The 10,291-nt window shown below is 44.7% G+C and overlaps 1 non-coding gene across 1 annotated transcript; it reads left to right on the top strand.

The window, feature by feature from the left end:
* The first annotated feature begins 1,124 nt into the window (after positions 1 to 1,124).
* LOC134938184 (U2 spliceosomal RNA) lies at positions 1,125 to 1,314 on the top strand. Its single transcript, XR_010180800.1, has one exon. It is a non-coding gene; the product is annotated as a U2 spliceosomal RNA (small nuclear RNA).
* Positions 1,315 to 10,291: the final 8,977 nt, after the last annotated feature.

The raw sequence follows: 10,291 nt of genomic DNA, 5'->3' as shown, positions 1-10,291 counted from the left end.
CTGAAAATGTATGTTTCCAGGACGGCTGGAGTCAGGAAGACTGACTCGCTATTTATCCTGTATGCACCCAACAAGCTGGGGGCTCCTGCTTCTAAGCAGTCTATCGCGCGCTGGATTTGTAGCACTATTCAGCTGGCGCATTCTGCGGTGGGATTACCGCAGCCTAAATCAGTAAAAGCCCATTCCACAAGGAAGGTGGGCTCATCTTGGGCGGCTGCCCGAGGGGTCTCGGCTTTACAACTTTGCCGAGCTGCTACTTGGTCAGGGGCAAACACGTTTGCAAAATTCTACAAATTTGATACCCTGGCTGAGGAGGACCTGGAGTTCTCTCATTCGGTGCTGCAGAGTCATCCGCACTCTCCCGCCCGTTTGGGAGCTTTGGTGTAATCCCAATGGTCCTTACGGAGTCCCCAGCATCCACTAGGACGTCAGAGAAAATAAGAATTTACTCACCGGTAATTCTATTTCTCGTAGTCCGTAGTGGATGCTGGGCGCCCATCCCAAGTGCGGATTGTCTGCAATACTTGTAAATAGTTATTGTTACTATAATCGGGTTGTTATTGTGAGCCATCTGTTCAGAGGCTCCATTGTTATCATACTGTTAACCGGGGTTCCTATCACGAGTTATATGGTGTGATTGGTGTGGCTGGTATGAGTCTTACCCGGGATTCAAAAATCCTTCCTTATTGTGTCAGCTCTTCCGGGCACAGTTCCTAACTGAGGCTTGGAGGCGGGTCATAGGGGGAGGAGCCAGTGCACATCAGATAACCTGAATCTTTCTTTAGAGTGCCCAGTCTCCTGCGGAGCCCGTCTATTCCCCATGGTCCTTACGGAGTCCCCAGCATCCACTACGGACTACGAGAAATAGAATTACCGGTGAGTAAATTCTTATTTTTTCAAGCTCCAGTTTGATTCCTGAGCTTGGTACTGGATTTTTCAGTATCTTATTGCAGTCAGCCTGTGGTTGTTACCATAACAGCGGGAGCATTTTCATTCCAGGATGCCTGTTGAGGTCATGGTTCCTGCAGCACAGCAGCTTTCTATTCCTTCTGATTCAGGTCAGTCCAGGAGGGAGTAATATGCTGGTCTTTGACTATGTTAGCTCATACACTTGTAACCAGCCCATCAATTCTTGGTCCTTTGTCTAAGATCGGGTGTAGTATCTGTTCTTATCAGTTTTACTATCTCATACTCCTCCACTCTGGGGCCCATTTATTTAGGGGAATTTTAAAATAGAAAGATGGAAGAAAGGCTTTCTCTTTCCACTCCTCACCTTGACCTGGTATTGCAGTATTTCCAGGACTGGTACACAATGCTTATTTTGTGTTGGACTCCCTAGTCTTGATGGTTCTCCACAATGGTCCTGATAGACAGATCTTTTGTGAGAGGTATAGTAGGTGTCAGGGTTTGGTGCTCTGTTCTGTCACTATCTCTTCCTCAAGCGTCAGGTTGAGATTCACACGCTTATGGCAGTTGGCCACTACTGGCTCCTGCCTTCCACTTTTCTCAACCAGTGTGTTTTCTGTTTGTCGGCTGACTACTGTATGCATGTTCACAGTCTCTGGACATGGTTAACCCTCTTTGTGTGTCTCTCGTCCTGTTTCTATGTGCACATCAGATTTCTTAGTTGTGCTTTTTCATTCCCCCGGCCGGAGCTGGTCGTCTCCTCAGTCATCCCCCTTCTGCTGACGCTTCTCTGTCAATATCATTGCTAGTCTGTTTTTCCCTTGTTCTGACTGCTTGTTCTGGGCATTCCAGGGGGCCCTGGTGGGCTGTCAGGTGGAATGCTTCCGCTTCTGAGATTTTCTGTTTCTTTTTGGTCCACGGTTTTTAATTAGTCTGTTCTTGGGCCTAAGGTTGGCCAGGGTTTTTCTGTTACCTTCTTGATTAATGCAAGTCCCAGGTTCGACTCGCCCTGTTCTCGGGGGTGTTGGATACTTCCCTGTCTGTTTGCCAGGGTCTAGTGTATGATTTTCTTGATGACCACTGTATCCATCCTTGCGACCACTGTTTAGTTTGGCTGTAGGGTTCTGCAATTTCTCAGCACCTTTCCACCCGGAAGGTCAACTTTGGGTTGTCCCCATTCTCTATATGAGGGGTGGCCACAGAGCCGGCCATATGCATAGGCAAACTAGGCAATTGCCTAGGACATTTGATATGCCTAGGGGCATCAGCAGCTTCTGCTGATTAAAATGATATGTGGCATGCCTATATTCTGTGTGTAGCATTTCATATGCAAATACAGCCACAGTCTCACACAGTATATAGGCATGCTGCATATCATTTTAATCAGAAGAAGCTGCTTGTGCATCCTAGCCACATAGCAATGCAAATAAGATGCATTTTCATTAAAAAAAAAGGTGTGCCCGATGTTAGCATTGAGGCAAGATTTATGAGGACACATCTGTATCCAAGCAGAGGCAGAGGTCACAGTTTTAGTGGCAGTGTGAGTGCTGTTTGCATGTGAGTGGGTTGGTTGTGCAGTAGTGTTCGGAATATGTGTAAGGAGCATTATGTGTGTCATGTAAAAATGCATTAATAATGTGCAACATATGTGTAAGGGGCACTATGTGTGTCATTATGTGTATAAGGGCATTAATAATTTGTGGCATATGTGTAACAGGGTACTACTGTATGTGTGTCATTATGTGTATAGGGGCACTAATAATGTACAGCAAATGTGTAGGGGTCCTATGTGTGTCATTATGTGTATAAGGGCATTAATAATTTGTGGCATATGTGTAACAGGGTACTACTGTATGTGTGTCATTATGTGTATAGGGGCACTAATAATGTACAGCAAATGTGTAGGGGCCCTATGTGCGTCATTATGTGTATAAGGGCATTAATAATGTGCGGCATACAGTATGTGTAAGGGACATTATGTGTAAAAGGGCATTAATAAAGGTTGTCATAATGTGTAAGGCACATTATGTTTATAAGGACTTTAATAAAGTGTCTCATGTGTAAGGGGCATTAGTGTGTGGAATTAGGTGTATAAATGCATTACTAATGTGTGGCATTATGTGTACAAGGTGCTCTACTATGTGGCGTTGCATATAGAAAGAGCACTACTGTGTCGTCTAATGTAAATAAAAAGCAAGAGTGTGGTGTAATGTGAATAAGGAGCAATTCAGTGTGATATAATGTGAATAAGGGGCTCTACTGTGAGGAGTAACGTTTATAAAGTAAAGTGATACTGCTGTGGGATGTAATATGAATTGTGGACACTATCGCATGATCAAATGTGAATAAAGTTGCAGTACTGTGTGGCATAATTGGAATTGGGGTAACTATTGTGTGGCCATGCCCCTTGCCAGCAAAAACACACCCCTTTTTGGGCTGTGCGCCAAATGTGCAAACTGTTCCAATTTAAAGTATAGGGGTACAAACACCAAAATAAGGACTGCTATAGGTGAGGGGTGATGGTGCTGGGAAAGAGGTGCAAGATCAGAGGCGGAACCAGCGGTTGTGCTAGGTGGCACCAGCCAAAATCTTGCCTAGGGCATCATATTGGTTAGGGCCGGCCCTGGGTGGCCAACCAGTCAGAGACAAATAGCCAAGAAATCTTGTTAGGTACATCAAAGAGCCGACTTCGAGCCGAAGGCGCACTTGCAAAAATGGGGTGTGACCTTGTGCCTGCTAGGCCACGCCCCGGCAGGGCCGGCAACAGAAATTTTGGGGCCCGGTACACTGATATCTCTGCGCCCCCCCCCCCTCACCCCCACCACCCCAACCCCCAGGAAACAGGACAGGGACCCATATTATCTACAGGACACAAGTATATTAAAAACAAAATTATAGACTCTCTAACTTCTAGAAAACAAAACTTTGATGGAACAATACAATACCGATATAATGGGATCATCCCTTTCCAAAATTAAGATTCACAGACCCACAATGGTCAGGAATTTTGGAGTCTGTGCTGAGCAGCAACTGAGCCTGAATGACCAGTCACCACCACAGCACAGACATTCTGCTCTGATGAGTCTGATCTCATCTGACACGCACATGCATGCAGATGCATCCATGTGCAGAATGCATATGCATGCATAATGTGCCTGCCTGCCTGCATCCCACCCCAAACTAATCCTAAAACCTAACCCAAACCCAAATCCCATTCCCTATACATAAACATGTATTATGATTTATGAAATGCAAAAGCCTTACCCTGCTTGCTGCTGCAGCAACACACTGACACAGCCGCTCTAATTCACCAGGCTCGCCTCCCCAATTCCCACAGGCCGCAGTACTCTGTCTGTCCTGTCCTGGCAGCTCCTGCTGTGCGCTCCGTGCCTCAGTCCGGCTCCTCACTCACCCAGCAGAGAGAGACAGGGAGGAAGCGTGCGGTGAGGACGCTGGAGGGGCGGTCCTGGCTGGGGACTGGCTGGCAGGATAACAGGTGACCTGTCCGGCCGAGCTTCCTGGCTGGGGACTGGTTGGCAGGATAACAGGTGACCTGGGGGCACTGAGGGGTGAACAGGGCACTGAGGGGTGAGCAGCACACAGGATCAATCATAGGGCACTGAGGGGTTGAACAGCACACGGGACTCGGGGGGGGCGCACGCAAACAAACACACACACTTAAATCACAGCGCAGCGGCCGGCTCGCGAATCCGCGATGCCGGGAGCAAACAGTTTTTTTTGACAGTTGTGATGAACTGCAGCCGCTGCTGCCCGCTGCCTGGACCTTGGGGCCCCTAACAACGGCGGGGCCCGGAATGGGTGTCCCCTTTGACCCCCCCTGTCGCCGGGCCTGCGCCCCGGTATCAAATACATTGAAAAAGCCAGATCCAACATAAAATACAATGAAAAAGCCACTTCTACATCAAATAATTTAAAAAGCCAGATCCGCAGAAAGTATATTGAAAAGCCAGATTGACATAATACACTTCAGTTCCCCCATGTGTCACTCCAGCCAGCACCCGCCTGTGTCACTCCAGCCAGCACCCGCCTGTGTCACTCCAGCCTGCTCCCCCATGTGTATTTGGCTCCCTCAGTTCTCAGTCTAAGTAGTGCTGCTGCATGCAGAGCCGGCCATAGGCATAGGCAAACTAGGCAATTGCCATGGCATTTGATATGCCTAGGGGCATCAGCAGCTTCTGCTGATTAAAATGATATGCGGCATGCCTATATTCTGTGTGTAGCATTTCATATGCAGATGCAGCCACAGTCTCACACAGTATATAGGCATGCTGCATATCATTTTAATCAGCAGAAGCTGCTTGTGCATCCTAGACACATAGCAATGCCAATAAGATGCATTTTCATAAAAAAAGGTGCCCAACGTTAGCATTGAGGCAAGATTTATGAGGACACATCTGTATCCAAGCAGAGGCAGAGGTCACAATGTTAGTGGCAGTGTGAGTGTTGTGTGCATGTGAGTGGGTTGGTTGTGCAGTAGTGTTTGGAATATGTGTAAGGAGCATTATGTGTGTCATGTAAAAATGCATTGATAATGTGCAACATATGTGTAAGGGGCACTATGTGTGTCATTATGTGTATAAGGGCATTAATAATGTGCGGCATATATGTTCGGGACATTATGTGTAAAAGGGCATTAATAAAGGTTGTCATAATGTGTAAGCCGCATTATGTTTATAAGGACATTAATAATGTGTCTCATATGAGTAAGGGGCATTACTGTGTGGAATTATGTGTATAAATGCAATACTAATGTATGGCATTATGTTTCTAAGGTGCTCTACTATGTGGCGTTGGGTATAGAAAGGGCACTACTGTGTTGTCTAATGTGAATAAAGAGCTATAGGGTGTGGTGAAATGTGAATAAGGAGCAATTCAGTGTGATGTAATATGAATAAGGGGCTCTACTGTGAGGAGTAACGTTTAAGGTAAAGCATACTTCCCAACATGACCCTCTCCAAGAGCGACACAATGCTCTGCTTCTGGACTTTTCTCTTAATTTATGATTGCAGGCACCTGTGTTGAACAGGTTAATGGATAAGAAAGGTGTCTTACCACAGGTGATGGCAATCATAGCGTAAGAGGGAAGTGCAGGAGCAGAGATTTCTGTCCCTCCTGGAGAGGGTCATGTTGGGAGGTATGGGTAAAGTGATACTACTGTGGGATGTAATATGAATTATGGACACTATCGCATGATCAAATGTGAATAAAGTTTGCAGTACTGTGTGGCGTAATTGGAATTGGGGTTACTATTGTGAGGCCATGCCCCTTGCAAGCAAAAACACACCCCTTTTCGGGCTGTGCGCAAAATGTGCGAACTGTTCCTATTTAAAATATAGGGGGTACAAACCCCAAAATAAGGACAGCTATGGGTGAGGGGTGATGGTGCTAGGAAAGAGGTGCAAGGTCAGAGGCAGAACCAGCTGTTGTGCTAGGGGGCACCAGTCAAAATCTTGCCTAGGGCATCATATTGGTTAGGGCCGCTTGTGGCTGCTGCATGTCTGGCTGGAGTGCAGCGGTTTACAGATCTCTTGTGGTCACGTGACTTTGAGTGCTGGGAGCCACATTTGAATATAGAAAGAGCAGCATGTGGCTCAAGAGCCACGTGTTGGCCACCACTGCTCTATATGCTCCAGTGTCCCCTAGTGGATGAAAGAGAAAATAGGATTTTGGTACTTACCTATAAATCCTTTTCTCCGATTCCATAGCAGACCCTGGACGCCCTCCTGACGCTGTTCCTTACAGCCGTATTCCCTAGTCATTGCAAATGCTTGTTGGTTGTCTGTTGCATCTTGGTTGTTGCAGCTTTTCTCGTTGTTCAGTCTTTGGACTTTTTGCTTAGTTGATTCCTCCTTCTTCCTTTCTCCTTCTTCTGTTGTCTCTGCTCTCCGTCTCCCCTTGACGAAAAATATACAAATACAGTTAGATAATAATCTCAAGCAGTATGAACCTGGCGCTATATGTAATGATAAATTTACCAATTAATGGTTTTCCAAAATTTAATAATAAAAACCATAAGTGATGGAGCTGCTGAGCAGAACAGTTAAAGTGGGTTACAATGTAGCGCCTATGCGCTCCATTATAACCAAAGGTGGGAACTTTGTGGTCAGCGGTTGACCGAAAGTAACCTCACCGCTGACCACAAAGTTCCCACCATTGGTTACAATGGAGCGCATAGGCGCTACATTGTAACACTGCCGTGTGCCGCCTGTCATACAGTACAGGAGCACACAGCCAATCAGGAGGACGCCACAACGTGGCGCTCCCTGATTGGCTGAAGAAACCCTCTTAGACATAAGTCAGAGGGGGTTTCTGGCATTCGGGGAAAGGGGTCCCATGTGAAAACATGGGTCCCCTTTCAGTGCGAGGTCGGGTGTCCGTTTTTTTATTTTGACAAGTACCTGGATTACAAATGGATTACAAGAAGAAGAGGCTTCTACACTGGAGTATGTGAGTATAATTTTTTCCACAGGTACACCATGGATTCTACATGGAGAAGAGGACCGACCCTCGTGTGAACATAAGGTAAGTATGTGTATATGGAGGTGTGTATGTATGTATTAAAGTTATACTTTCAAGGTGTGTGTCTTATGTTTTTATTGGGGTATTTTTTAGTAGTAGTACTACAGGTACCAGCGGGCCCGGTTTTCCTCCGCATGCTGGTACTTGTGGTTCTCCAAGTACCAGCTTGCGGGGGAGGCTTGCTGGGACTTGTAGTACTGCTACTAAAAACAATATTAATTTTTTTACACAACGGCTATCAGCCTCCCATCCGCAGCCCATGGATGGGGGGGACAGCCTCGTGCTTCACCCCTGGTCCTTGGGTGGCTGGAGGCGGGGGACCCCTTGATTGAAGGGGTCCCCACTCCTCCAGGGTACCCCGGCCAGGGGTGACTAGTTGGTTATGTAATGCCAGGGCCGCCGGGAGCTATATAAAAGTGTCCCCCGGCTGTGGCATTATGTATCTGGCTAGTGGAGCCCGGTGCTGGTTTCAGAAATACGGGGGACCCCTACGCTTTTTGTCCCCCGTATTTTTGGAACCAGGAGCAGGCGCAGAGCCCGGTGCTGGTTGTTGAAATATGGGGGAACCTCTATCATTTTTTTCCCCATATTTTTGCAACCAGGACCGGCTCAAAGAGCCCGAGGCTGGTTTTGCTTAGGAGGGGGGACCTCACGCAATTTTTTTTTCAAAAAATACACACTTTCCCATCCGATACCCACTGATAAACATGCACGGATCTCATGGATCCGTGCATGCCTATCCAAACACGGGATAAAAAAGCAGGTCTGTTTTTTTTAGCACTTTTTCACGAATTGTATTTCTGCACGGCAGTGTTTGGCTATTGTCGGCAGTGTTTGTGATTTGCACTTTTTAGTAAATGACCGATTTCTACCAAATTGCAGGCGTATTTGACCGATGGTGTATTGATTCGTGATTTTTTCCTAGGACTTCCAAAATATTACGAATGCCCTCATCACTGCCGAGATTTTTGCTTAGTAAATTACCGAAATGACACTTTGAAGAAAAAACGGCATCTCGGTCAAAATCGGGACCTTAGTAAATATACCCCTATATATTTAGATACATTGTATGTTGCTTTAACCAGCACGTTCTCAGAGATAGATACACTATTTCTATCTATTGTGTATGCAAGAGGTTGTAACCTCTGATTCTTTTAAATTGCTATATACTAACTGCTTATTTGTTTTGTGTCTTTGTCAAACAATAACATTTTGATAAAATAATCTTTTTCTAAAAGTTGAGCTTCATTGAGTCAATTATTCTCCTTGCTAGACTGCACACAATCAATTAATTAATTAATTTAAAGTGAGTTCTGGAGCGCAGAGCAATCCTCTCCTCCGTCTCCCCTTGGCTCGGTTTATCTAAACTGGGCTTGGAGGAATATAGAGCGGGAGGAGCCAGCTACACTGCCTGAAAAAATTAAAGTGCCAGGCTCCAATTATCCACCCATCTATACCCCATTGTCTACATGCTCCAGTGTCCCCTATGGAATCGTAGAAAAGGATTTATCAGTAAGTACCAAAATCCTATTTTTATTACTAACAGTTTTTCATATAACACCTAGATATTAATTATGCAGTGCTTTGCAGTGAATGTATAGTTATTCATATCAGTCCCTGACCAAGTGGAGTTTACAATATATGGGGGAACTCAATTATCCACAGTAATTTACTGCAGGTCAATTGATTCCCCCGGGGCCATTCAATTACTTCCTAACAACAGCTGTATCGGGGGGGGTGGGGGGGGGAAATTACGCCTCTGAACAGAGGCAAAAAAAAATCCCCAATAACCAATGGGTTAACGGGTGCCACAACCCTATTAACACAGGAATCTGTGAACTTTTCATGGATTCTGTGTGTTAACACCCGTTAATCCATGTTTATACCTGTTAACACTCTGATTTAACGGGCGTTAATAAGGCCGTCGGGTGAAGAACACAATAGCAAAAAAAGAAATACAGGTTGAGTATCCCTTATCCAAAATGCTTGGGACCAGAGGTACTTTGGATATCGGATTTTTCTGTATTTTGGAATAATTGCATACAATCGTGAGATATCATGGTGATGGGACCTAAATCTAAGCACAGAATGCATTTATGTTACATATACACCTTATACACACATCCTGAAGGTCATTTTAGACAATATTTTTTATAACTTTGTGCATTAAACAAAGTGTGTCTACATTCACACAATTCATTTATGTTTCATATACACCTTATACACAGCCTGAAGGTCATTTAATACAATATTTTTAATAACTTTGTGTATTAAACAAAGTTTGTGTACATTGAGACATCAAAAAACAAAGGTTTCACTATCTCACTCTCACTCAAAAAAGTCCGTATTTCGGAATATATGGATATGGGATACTCAACCTGTAACTGTAGACATATTTTTAAATAAAGTTAAACACTGAAACCCCTCATTCACTTATTTACTATAAAGTAACATCTCTGTTTTTATTTAGTTTGTTTCTTAATCAGAATCTAATGGGAAATTCAACATGGGCTGGTGCAACCGCCTGCTACAAATGACCACCATTAAATTAATGTGACCTTTGTGTTAGCAGTAAAATTATACATGATTATGGGTTTTAACAAGTAAGGAAAAGCTATAAATGTGCAGTATTATTGATAACTAACTGAATACTCGTGCTTCGCTACGGAATTTTAAGTATAATCACAAAGAGATGAAAAGCGCTGGTTTAAGCACATTTAATACAGCTTTTAAAATAGGCTCACTTGTGGAAGGATGTTGTTGAGAACTGGTAGCATCAAAGCACCCCTCCATCAAACCGCCCGAGAACACACCAAAACAATAAACAGATTTTATTGTATGGAAA

Source organism: Pseudophryne corroboree, chromosome 6 (genome assembly GCF_028390025.1).
Source record: "Pseudophryne corroboree isolate aPseCor3 chromosome 6, aPseCor3.hap2, whole genome shotgun sequence".
In the NCBI taxonomy this organism is placed as follows: Eukaryota; Metazoa; Chordata; class Amphibia; order Anura; family Myobatrachidae; genus Pseudophryne; species Pseudophryne corroboree.
Note: the sequence above shows the minus strand (reverse complement) of the source record. Positions and strands in the feature narration are given on the sequence as shown.